A 12402-nucleotide genomic window follows, 5' to 3' on the forward strand; every position below is an offset into this window, starting at 1 on the left:
AACGGTCCATCGCCGACTGAGGGATATGTCGGGCGACTTCCCCCGACCGACTGACCCGGAGGTCCGATGGGACTCACGGAGAAACTCGCCGACCGACGGAGGAACCCGACGCCACTCTGCTGGCCACCGACCAGGGTCGGCCGACTCCTCGATCGCCGTACAGCCGCCAGACCTTGTCAGCTCTGACAGGACATGCGGCACGGTTACCTAGGGGCATTGTCCCGCGAGAGCATGGTCAACCTGGTGATTGACAGCCACGGCGACATGACGTTTTCACGGCGATCTGACAGTCCACAGTGAGTTGACAGTTCCTCACTTGTCCGCGCCATTAATGACGGCGCCATACCGTGCTCCACTATATAAACCGGGGAAGGCAACAGTGCAAGGGATCGATCCGCTCCGTCCTCTCCAAAAGGCTCGCTCCTCTCTCTCTCTCTCTCAGAGCTCTCTGTCTACATTTCACTGTTGCCCAGTCACCTCTCTGACTTGACCGTCGGAGGGTCCCCGCCGGAGCCGCCTCCGGTCAGTGCGGACTTCCTTTTGCAGGTGCACGCTTCCGACGATCGGGCGACGAGCGATTGGCCGCAACAGATTGGCGCGCCAGATAGGGACAGCATGACAAAGATAAGGCTCAACGATCGAGATCACTGGGTCGGCCAGACGCTCTTCCCGCCGGGAAGAGGCCTCCCGCCCCCGCCGGCGGCGGAGCCTAGCTCTCCGCGCCCTGCAGTGACCACGGAGGCCCAGATTGCGGCCATCGTACGGCAAATGACCGTACTGACCGACGCAGTCAAGAGCCTCCAGCAGCAACCGGCGACCCGACCCTATGCCTTCCAGGAGCAGCCACCGACGCCGCGTCGGTCCCTGTCGCCTCCATGCGAACGCCCCCAACAATGCTCCCATGGAGAAGAGGAGGGACGACCATGGTGCGACGACCGACGGTTCCCAGCGGCCCTCTCCCTCCCCGTTGGAACGGGCAAGGAAGGAGAAGCGGCCGCGCACACCGTCGGCCTCCCTCTCAGAATCCTCCGGAGACTCCACTCCTGGGGTCTCCCCAGCATCGACGAGCGGACGACTACGAGCGACGGTTCGAGGAAATCGACCGCCGACTCGCCCAACTGCAGACGGACGGCCAGAAGTCTTCCAACGACGTCGACTTTCAACCGCCCAACCTCTCTCCCGACTGATCCTCGACGAGCCGATTCTCAGTCGGTTCAAGATGCCGCACGTGGAGCCTTACGACGGCTCCACCGACCCAGTCGACCACCTCGAGAGCTATAAAGCTCTCATGATGATTCAAGGGGCAACCGACGCTCTTTTTTGCATCGGCTTCCCCGCACACTCCGCAAGGCTGCCAGGGCCTGGTACTCCGGTCTCCGATCGGAAAGTATCCATTCCTTCGGGCAGCTCGAGCATTCGTTCGTGGCCCATTTCAGTACTAGCCGAAAGCCGCCGCGAACGTCGGACAGCCTTTTCTCCCTCAAGCAGGGGAGAATGAAACGCTCCGACACTTCGTGGCGCGATTCAACGTGGCCACGCTTGAGGTCCGGGACCTCAACGAAGACATGGCTGTCTCAGCCATGAAGCGGGGCTTGAAGGCATCCCGATTCACTTATTCTCTGGACAAGACCCTCCCCCGGACTTATGCCGAGCTACTGGAACGCGCATACAAGTATATGCGCGCGGACGAAGGAGCATCCGACCGACGCTTAGCCAGCCCAGAGGCCCGAAAGAGAAGCGGAGGAAAGGTCGGGAGCCCGCCGAACCAAGCAGGCCCCCGACCGACGGTCGGCTCTCTTCACCCCGACAGATCCAAAAGCCACCTCGGCAGTAGACTCCGAGGCCGGTACGTCCCAGGTATGACTCCTACACTCCTCTCTCCGCTCCCCGTGCGCAGATCCTGATGAGATCGAGGGAGAGGAATACCTGCGACGGCCTCCGCCTCTGAAGGCAAAGGGCCTCGACCGTCGGAAGTACTGTCGGTTCCATCGGAGCCACGGCCACGACACCGAGCGGTGCATCCAGTTGAAGGATGAGATCGAAAATCTCATCCGCCGGGGGTACCTCGACAAATTCCGGAAGGGTCCGCCGACCCAACCGATTGCCGATCGACGCCCCCAGCCGACTGAAGAGGCACCGACTAACCAGCCGACCGTCGGGATCATCAACATGATCTCCAAGCGGCTGGGCCTGGGGACGTCTGCAGGAGGAGAGCCGATGAAAAGGCCACGCCCGGACGACGTAATCACCTTCACAGAAGACGACGTTCGGGGCATCCAGACTCCCCACGACGACGCTGTTGTTGTGTCAGCGACAATAGCCAATTATGATGTAAAATGAATTTTTGTTGATAATGGAAGTTCGACAAATATTTTGTTTTACTCGACCTTCTCCCAAATGCGACTGTCAACTGACCGACTTAGTAGGGTCCCTGTGCCCCTGATCGGCTTTGCCGGAGACACCGTCACGACAGAGGGAGAAATCACCCTGTCCGTAACGGTCGGCACCGAACCACGACAAAGCACGGTCTCCCTCACTTTCGCGGTCGTCCAAATTCCTTCGGCCTACAACGCCATACTTGGACGACCCGGACTGAACGCCCTCAAGGCGATCGTCTCGACGTACCATCTCCTTGTTCGATTCCCGACCAAAAATGGAGTCGGAAAGATGCGCGGAGATCAACAGCTCGCCCGACGATGCTTCCAAATCTCCGCTCAAAGCGACGAGATGAAGGATCCCCTGACAATCGACAAGATGGACCAAAGGGAGGAGGAAGAATGGGGTTCACCCGTCGAGCAGCTCGAGGCGATCCCGATGGGAGAAAATCCCGACAAGAAAGTTTGGGTCGGGTCTCAATTGCCCGACGCCGAACGACGCCGACTGGCGAAGCTGCTGGCGACCAATGCCGACATATTTGCTTGGTCGACAGCAGATATGTCGGGCATCCCTCCAGAAACAATAACTCACCGACTCAACATCGACCCGACGATGGAGCCAGTGAGACAGAAGAAAAGGTCCTTCGCCCCAGAGAGGCAAAGGGCCATCGACGAGGAAGTGGACAAGCTACTCGAAGCAGGCTTCATCCGAGAATCCACGTATCCTGATTGGCTCGCCAATGTTGTCATGGTCAAGAAAGCCAACGGGAAGTGGAGGATCTGCATTGACTATACCGACCTCAACAGAGCCTGCCCAAAAGACAGCTTTCCACTTCCGAAGATCGACCAGCTGGTGGATGCGACGTTCGGATTTCGACTGCTCAGCTTCATGGACGCCTTCGCCGGGTACAACCAAATTCGGATGGCGCCTGAAGACGAGGAGCACACCGCGTTCGTGACTCCAAAGGGTCTCTACTGTTATCGAGTGATGCCCTTCGGACTGAAGAACGCCGGCGCCACCTACCAACGACTCGTCAATAAGGTATTCAAAGACCAAATCGGACGCAACATGGAAGTGTACGTGGACGACATGCTGGTGAAAAGCACGCAGATCCCGGACCATGTTCATGATCTCGAGGAGACCTTTCGCACCCTTCGACGACACCGAATGAAGCTCAACCCGACCAAATATGCTTTCGGGGTGACCTCAGGGAAGTTCCTCGGATTCCTCGTTTCTTAGAGAGGGATCGAGGCCAACCCTGAGAAAATAAAGGCAATCCTCGACATGCGTCATCCGCACACCAAGAAGGAGGTTCAGCGGCTGAACGGAAGAATCATCGCTCTTAGCCGATTCATTTCCCGATCAGTCGAAAGGTGCCTCCCGTTCTTCAAGACTTTACGTCAAGCGAACGGTTTCTCTTGGTCGGATGAGTGCGAACAGGCCTTCGAAGACCTGAAAAGGTACTTGGCTTCCCCACCGCTGCTCGTAAAGCCGCAGGTCGGGGAGACCTTGTATCTCTACTTGGCCTCATCTTCCGAGGCGATCAGTTCGGTGCTTGTTCGGGAAAACGAGTGTCGAACTCACCAGCCCATCTACGACACCAGCAAAGTGCTCCACGGTGCCGAAGCCAGATATTCGGAGACGGAGAAGATGATTTTCGCCTTGACCGTCTCCGCGCAACGACTGCGACCATACTTCCAGGCCCATGCCATAGTGGTGCTCTCCAACCAGCCCCTGAGGGCAATTTTGCGCCGACCCGACACATCGGGACGACTCGCAAAGTGGGCGATGAAGCTTAGCGAGTTCGACATCCAGTACCGACCGAGACCTGCCCTGAAAGCCCAGGTCTTGGCCGACTTCATCGTCGAATGCCCGACGACCGACCAAGGGTCGGGAGCTGAAGACCCGGGATGAGATACGGTCTCTGAGCCGGACCCGATCTCCACCTGGGTACTCCACATCGACGGAGCCTCGAACGCTCAGGGAAGCAGGGCCGGGCTCCTGCTCACGAATTCGGAGGGGGTGGTCACCGAATACGCCCTCCGATTCGACTTCAAGGCCTCCAATAATCAAGCAGAATACGAGGCACTCCTCGCTGGCTTGAGGATGGCGAAGGAGCTGGGCATCGACAGCCTCCGGGCATTCTCCGACTCTCAGCTGATCGTGGGGCAGGTCAAGGGAGAATTCGAGGTGCGAGATCCGACCATGATCAAGTACCTTCAGAAAGTGAAGGACGTCATGGCACGCCTCGAGTATTTCGAGATCTCCCACATCCCCAGGTCGGAGAACGCTCGTGCCGACGCACTCTCCAGATTAGCAACGTCGGCCTACGGCTCTTTGGGTCGGACGTTCGTCGAAAACCTCCAGCAGTCGAGCATCGATCGGGTCGAAGGAGTGCAGCAGCTAACGTCCGAACCAAGCTGGATGGACCCGATCATCCGGTACCTGACCGACGGGATCAGTCCTGAAGATCCCGCGGAGGCCAAGCGACTCCGATGGTCGGCGTCGCAATATGTGATCATGGACGGCCGACTCTACAAAAGGTCGTTTTTCCTCCCTTTGCTCAGGTGCTTGGGGCCGACCGACGCCGACTATGCTCTCCGAGAGGTTCACGAGGGAATCTGCGGGAACCACTTGGGGGGCAAGTCCCTAGCCTTCAAGGTCCTGCGACAAGGCTACTATTGGCCGACCATGAAGAAGGATGCGGCAGAGTTGGTCCGGAGGTGCGAGCCATGCCAAAAGTATGCCAATATTCAGCACCAACCGGCCAGCCAAATCGCTCCCATTATCGCTCCGTGGCCCTTCGCCCAGTGGAGAGTCGACATTCTCGGCCCATTTCCACCAGCGTCGGGCCAGAGGAAGTTCATCGTTGTCGCTATCGACTACTTCACGAAGTGGGTCGAGGCCGAGCCCTTGGCGCAGATCACCGAGCGGAAGATGGAGGACTTCATCCAAAAGTCCATCATCTTCAGGTTCGGATTGCCGCACACCATTATCACCGATAACGGACGGCAATTCGACAATCAAGACTTCAAAGACTTCTGCGCCAGGTTCCACATCCGGCACCGACTGACTTCAGTCGGGCACCCACAGTCCAACGGTGAGGTTGAGGTGACCAACCGAATCTTGCTTCACGAACTCAAGACCCGACTGAATGAAGCCAAAGGTCTCTAGGTCGACGAGCTGGGCTCCGTTCTGTGGGCTTACCGAACGACCCCCCGCATCCCGACCGGGGAGTCGCCGTTCAGCTTGGCCTACGGGACAGAAGCGATGATCCCGCTCGAGGTTGGCCTACCATCCTCAAGGGTCGAGCGGTACCAAGAGCCAGACAACTCCGAGAGTCGGAGGGCCGACCTAGACCTCCTCCCCGAACTACGGGATGAGGCTCAAATCCGAATGGCTTCATACCGACAGAGGGTCGCCCGGTACTACAACGCCAAGGTCAAACCAAAGCTCTTCAGGCCTGGCGACCTGGTCTTGAGGAAGGCAGAAGTGTCGAAGCCCTTGGACCAAGGGAAGCTGGCCCCCAACTGGGAAGGACCCTACAAGGTCGCAGACACCTTCGGGCCGAGAGCCTATCGGCTGGAGACCCTTGAGGGGAAGCCCATTCCCCGGACTTGGAACGCCGACAACTTGAAGCTGTATTACCAGTGAATTTTGTAATTCAAAAGTCGGAATACAAGTTCAGTTTGAAAGTTCGGAGTTTTAACTCTTCAACTAATGATCGGTGCTCAGCCCCTACATATCAACGTGGGCCTAGCATCCACCTAAAACCGACGACCTCATCGTCGGCAGCGCATTGGACTCTTGCGAGCACCGACGCATCTACAATGACGGGAGTTAACACTCCTTCAACGACGCGTCAGACCCTCACAAGGGCCGGCGGACTCTTATGAACGGGAGTTGCACTCCTTCGACTTTCAGCAACACATCCGCCCCTGACGAAGGCCGATGCATCTGTTGCTACGGGAGTTCACACTCCTTCTACGGTCGAATTGTCGGACAGATCCATCGACCGACAGGCCGATCGGGCCCCGAACAAAGAAAGGCTAAAAGCCCACGCGACGATTGTCGCGACTTCCGACCAGGCTACGGTCGGTCGAGGGATATTCGGCTTACCACCGTCTATCGCACAGCGCGACCCTAGTCGCATCCACGACTTGCCGACCGACCAACGGCCGGCTGAACGACATTCGGCTTACTACCGTATGTCGGAAGACACAGAACCCGACGCAAGAGCATGGGGACCCGACTTACCATCATTTCCCAGACACTGCGTCGGATGACATTGGACAAATGCATCTATGAAAGCCCGACTACCGAACCTTTACCAGGTTCGGTCGGTTCCCGACTCAACAGACGTGCCCGACTAACGACCTCGACTATTGGAAGCCGACCTAAAATCGGAACGCACTCTGCTTTCGGGGCTGCACAAGTTGCTGAAGTCCTACCGACTTACGTGAGTTAGTGACTTAACTAAGTTAGCGACTCACGTTCGACATTGCAGACATGTTTGGCATTACAAACAAGGGGAGAAGGTGAAAGGAGATTTCATTCAAGACTTAAAGAAATTTTGTCCATAGACAAAAGAAAGTCTACAAGGAAAAGGCCGAAGCCCAATTACAAGTCAAAGCAAAATATAAGACAAAACAAAACCGACTAATCGTCGGAATCGACGTCCTCCACTGGACGACGATGCGAGTTGGTCGGCGGATCTGCTCCGACTTCAGCCGTCGGGGCCAACTGATCTTCGGCGACCGACTCTGCGACGTCTTCGGCTTCTGCCCTGGTGGAGAGACCTTCCGACGCTGGTCCAACCGTCTCCTCCGTAGCTGGGGCCTCCGACTCTGGCAGAACCACACTGCTGAGATCGAGTTCGAGGTACAAGCTCCGAACGGCTTCCCGAGCATCCTCGTATCCGACTTGGTATGAGAGGTAGCCGCTCTCCAGAAGCTCTTCGCGGTACTCCTCCGAGTCCCGGAAGACTTCAATCGCCCGACCCAAAGCCTCCTTTGCCGACTCCGCCTCGGCTTTGGCGACGTCTGCGTCGGCCTGTGCGGCGGCATGGCCTTCTTCAGCCTTGGCAAGGTTCCCGAGACTTGCTCGGAGTTGCTCGCGCTCGGCCTCCAGCTCTTTGCCGACACTGTCCCGCTCGTGTCGGAGCCGACGGATGGTTCGGGACTTCTTTGCCGCGTCATCCTTGGCCGACTTAAGCTCCGACTCCAACGACGCCTTGGTCTCCTTGAGTCCGGAGACCTCCTCCGAAAGTCGGGAGGCCTCTCCCTCGAGTCGGTTCTCTCGGTCGACCGACTGCTGCAATTGGTCGACAAGGATGACCTTCTCGGCTTCGAGGCCCGCGACCTTATCTCTCCAGGCCGCGCGCATGTCCCCAAACTTCCGATATCCGGCCTCCAGCTCGGATATGTTGAAGACCAGCTGCACAAAAAAAAGAACCGACTGTTAGTAAGCCGAACTTGCGAGGCTACGATTAAAAACAGAGGGAAGGAGAGTTTACCCGGATCATCATCGGATAGAAGGACGACAGCATGTCGGAGACACGCTGGTTCTTCATCGCTTCGATGTCGGCGGGAAGAAGGAGTGCTTGGCATAGTCTCCTGGCCAAGTCGTGGTTAGCCAGGCCCGACGCACCTTCGGGAAGCAGAAAGTCGGCCGACCCGCCCGCCGACCGACCTTCGTCACCCGACGCCATTGGGGCCTTACCTCGGCTAGCCGTCCAGGCCCTGACGTCGGAGATCGACGGCAAGCTCGAACCCGACCGAGTCTCGGCCGACGGTGCGGCGGTGGCATGCGTCGGCCGCTCGGGTTCGCGGACCTCCTCCCGAACCTCCGGAGGCTGCTGGGCGGTCGGCGTGCCCCCTGCAGAATCAGCTGCTCGTCGGTCTGGCGAAGCGGCTCCCCCGACTGACGGTCCCTCGGACGGGACGTCTGCAAGCACTATCGGTGCTGACAGTGCGATCACCGGCTCCGCCTCCGACCCGGCTGGTTCGCTCGGCGGAACCACACGGGGCCTCTTGGGAGGCTGCGACGGCCCGGCGCCTGCCGCCGGCCTCTTCCTCACGGCATGCTGACGAATGTCGGCAGCCGACAGTCGCGTCCTCGGCGGCATATCTGAAAAAGATGACGAATGGTCAGAGCAAAAGAAAAGGATGGAAAATAAAATGAAGATGTCGGGAGAGTGCCAACCGACCTAAACGAGGGACCGGGCTAAGGCCGGCGTCGTACAAGGCCTGCTCGGTGACGAGCTCGCTCTGCTTCGACACCGAGATATCTTTTAGCCGATGGAAGTCCTTCCGATCATCGGCCTCCACCCGACTGTTCTCATTGGGATCGGTTCGGGGATTCCCCCAACGGACGGGAAACCCCCAAGGAGCAGAGGACGACGCGAAGAAGAACTGGTTCTTCCATCCGTGAATGGATGTCGGAAGACCAGTAATGAAGGAGAGCCCTTTCCGAGGGATGAAGTACCACCACCCTCGGGCTTTAGGGTGGGGACGAAGAACAAAGAAAACTCGGAAAAGAGAGATCCGAGGTTCGGTCGGCAAAAGCCGACACAAGAGGGCAAAACTGACTATCAGCCGAACCGAGTTCGGCGCAAGTTGTGCCGGGCATAGCCCGTAATAGTCCAGAACGTTCCGGACGAACTCCAGAACCGGGAATCGAAGGCCGGCCCGGAGATCCTCCAGATAGAACGCCACCTGACCCTCGGGCGGGCTATTAACCCGACCATCGACGCCAGGGGCGAACAGCCGAAACTGCTCCGGGATGCGGTACTGCTCCCGGAGCCGATCGACGTTCGGCCCCGAAAGTGAAGAAGCCTCCACCTCCGGGGATGATCGAGTGTCTTCGGTCGGTTCTTCCGACCGACTACCTCGTGGGGACGTCCTAGCCATGAGTTCAAGGAAATGGCGAGGAAGAAAGGAAAGAAAGAGGGGGAAAGCTACTCTAGCCCTTGGAAGAAAAGAATCGCAAATGGGCGACAGAGCGGAGAAGTACCTGGAACGGAGGCTCAGGCGGGCAGAGTCTCGACTGTAAAAATGAGAAGGGTAAAAAATCATGTGGGGGTAACTTTGTATATATAGTGCCCCCCAACGGTCGAGATGAAGGCACGGCCAACGAAGGCTCTCCGGATTTCGCCGCATGGCATCATCAGGGCCGTTCGACGGTCCGACGGTTCGACGCACCCCCCGTCAGATTGTGCCACGTCACCTCAATCCGCTCCACCGAACGCGAACCAATGGCCACACGCCATGTGGCGCGACGGGACGCGACGTTTGGTGTTCCCGACGGGACGCGACGTTTGGTGTTCCCGACGGGACGCGACGTTTGGTGTTCCCGAAGGGACGGCGGGAATGACGGTTCCCCTTCCCGATGGGACACGACGGTTCCACTTTTCGATGCGACATGACACCTGGCGCCGGTTTTATCGCTGACACCAGCGGGACATCCGACACGGCGGAGCGTCCGGCGCCGACATGACACCTGACGCTGATAGGACGAGACGTCTGACGCCGACTAGACGACGGACGCCAACAAGCCTCTCGACATTTGTGAGGCGCCTGACGCCACATCAACCGGCGGTACGGTCGGATCCTCGCGTACGACAAATCCACTCCTAGTCGCCAGCTCACCGTCCGACTTAGGAGTGGAGGGGGGCAACTGTTGGGGGATACCGACCGACCGATTGCCCGACTGACCGGCGGAAGTACCGACCGATTGACGGTCGGAACGACCGACCAACCGGAGGGACCGACCGACCGACGGCCGGGAGCGCCCGACTAAAGGACGCCACTACCGGCCGTTCAACGGTCCATCGCCGACTGAGGGCACGTCGGGCGCACCTTTCCCCGACCGACCGAACCCGGAGGTCCGATGGCCGACTCACGGAGAGCTCGCCGACCGACGGAGGAACCCGACGCCACTCTGCTGGCCACCGACCAAGGGTCGGCCAACTCCTCCGATCGCCGTACAGCCGCCAGACCTTGTCAGCTCTGACACGGACATGCGGCGTGGTTACCTAGGGGCATTGTCCCGCCGAGAGCGTGGTCAACCCTGGTGATTAGACGGCCACACGGCGACATGATGTTTTCACGGCAACTCTGACAGTCTACAGTGAGTTGACAGTTCCTCACTTGTCCGCGCCATTAATGACGGCGCCATACCGTGCTCCACTATATAAATCGGGGAAGGCAACAGTGCAAGGGGATCGATCCGCTCCCCCCACTTCTCGACTCCAAAATCACAGGCTCGCCCCTCTCTCTCTCTCTCTCAGAGCTCTTTGTCTACATTTCACTGTTGCCCAGTCATCTCTCTGACTTGACCGTCGGAGGGTCCCCACCGGAGCCGCCTCCGGTCAGTACGGATTTTCTTTTGCAGGTGCATGCTTCCCAGCGATCGGGCGACGAGGCGATTGGCCGCAACAATAATGATGATAAAAAAAAGAAAAGAAAGAAAGATAAAAAAGAGTGAAAGAAAAAGATGGAAAAGAAAAGAAGGGGTTTTACCAGATGGGTGGTCAAGAGCAAAAATAGAGAGATGGGTAAGGTGAGGTAAAATTTTGGTGGGACTAACGGCGGGAGAATCTCTGGAGATCAGAGGACGGCTAGAATTTGATAATGGGGATTGTACCGTTCACAGTGGATGCAAGGGCGGAGAAGTGTTTGTCGCTCTCGCTCGCTCACACTTTCATCAGAGATGGGGCGGATATAGAGAGAAGATGTCTTAAATGGCGGAAGGCCACGTAGTTATCTGGCTGGAGACTAGAGTCGGAGAGGATAAAAGCACTCGAAAATGAATTGGGAGTCAAGGTCTATGTTAGTTGCACTACTTACCCTCTTCCTTCTCCTCTTCTTTTATCTTTACCATTCGCTCCACTATGACCGTGCCCATGACCATACCCTCCCCCTTGATTCCCCTGCCGCTTCCTCCTTTCGCGGCTTCTCCTTCCACGACCTCTGCTCCACCGCTACCTCCTTCAACCCCTCTCGCTCCCTCGATCGTGGCACTTCCGCCGAGATCTTCTGCGGCCTCCTTCCCGACGGTAAGTCCGTCGCTGTCAAACGTCTTGACCTTCCCCCCTCCTCCTCCCCTCTCTTCTCCTCCGCCGCTTTGAATTCGAAATGCATTGAACAAATTTTTTTCCATACATCTCCCACCCTTTTTTTCAGAACCCATATCTCAAACAAAAGCTCTGCCAATGCAAAAGATTTCATTTTAATATATATATATATATATATATATATATATATATATTAGATTGTTAAAAAATTTGAATTTTTTTTAAAAAAAATTAGCAAAGTATCATGCAAATAGTCACTATTTATCACGCTCCGAACCCAACACCCGGATCGGATACGTGATGGCCGCACACTCCTTAGAGCAAGTCCTAAAGAATATGCAAGGCCAAAATAAATCATTACACTCTTAACATCAATAACAATTAATTTCAATAATAATTCGTAAAACTTTGTATAATTACAAATTAAATTTCTTCAATTCTCTGATCAGGTACTATAACACTCTATCTATCCATCTGCTCACCCGTAAATCTAAGCCATAGCCAATCATAAACGTCCTGTAACTCTGAGAAGAAAAGAAAGATAAAGGGGTGTGAGCTTTACAGTCCAATAAGAATTTTCATATCACACTAATATAATAATATAATCTGAAAATAAAGATAAGCAATAACACATAAAAATCGATGTTTCCTGTCCAAAATACTGCAAATATTTATACATTATCTGTTTCATCAAAAGAGATGCATCATCATATGTTAATAAGAGAAACAATTTTATTTAACGATTGTTTCATGTCTTATCTTTTTATTTTCTTCTATTATCACATCGTCTTTAATCCTTTTCTTTTTGGCTTTAGCTTTAGCTTTGGCTTTGGCTTTGGCTTTAGACTACCAGGATCATGTGACGATCTTTTATTCGGATCGATTTCTGTGATCTTCCTCGGATCGAAATATTCATGATCTTTCTCGGATCAAAGTGGCCATGATCTTTC

The sequence above is a fragment of the Elaeis guineensis genome, chromosome 4 (assembly GCF_000442705.2).
Source record: "Elaeis guineensis isolate ETL-2024a chromosome 4, EG11, whole genome shotgun sequence".
Lineage (NCBI taxonomy): Eukaryota > Viridiplantae > Streptophyta > Magnoliopsida > Arecales > Arecaceae > Elaeis > Elaeis guineensis.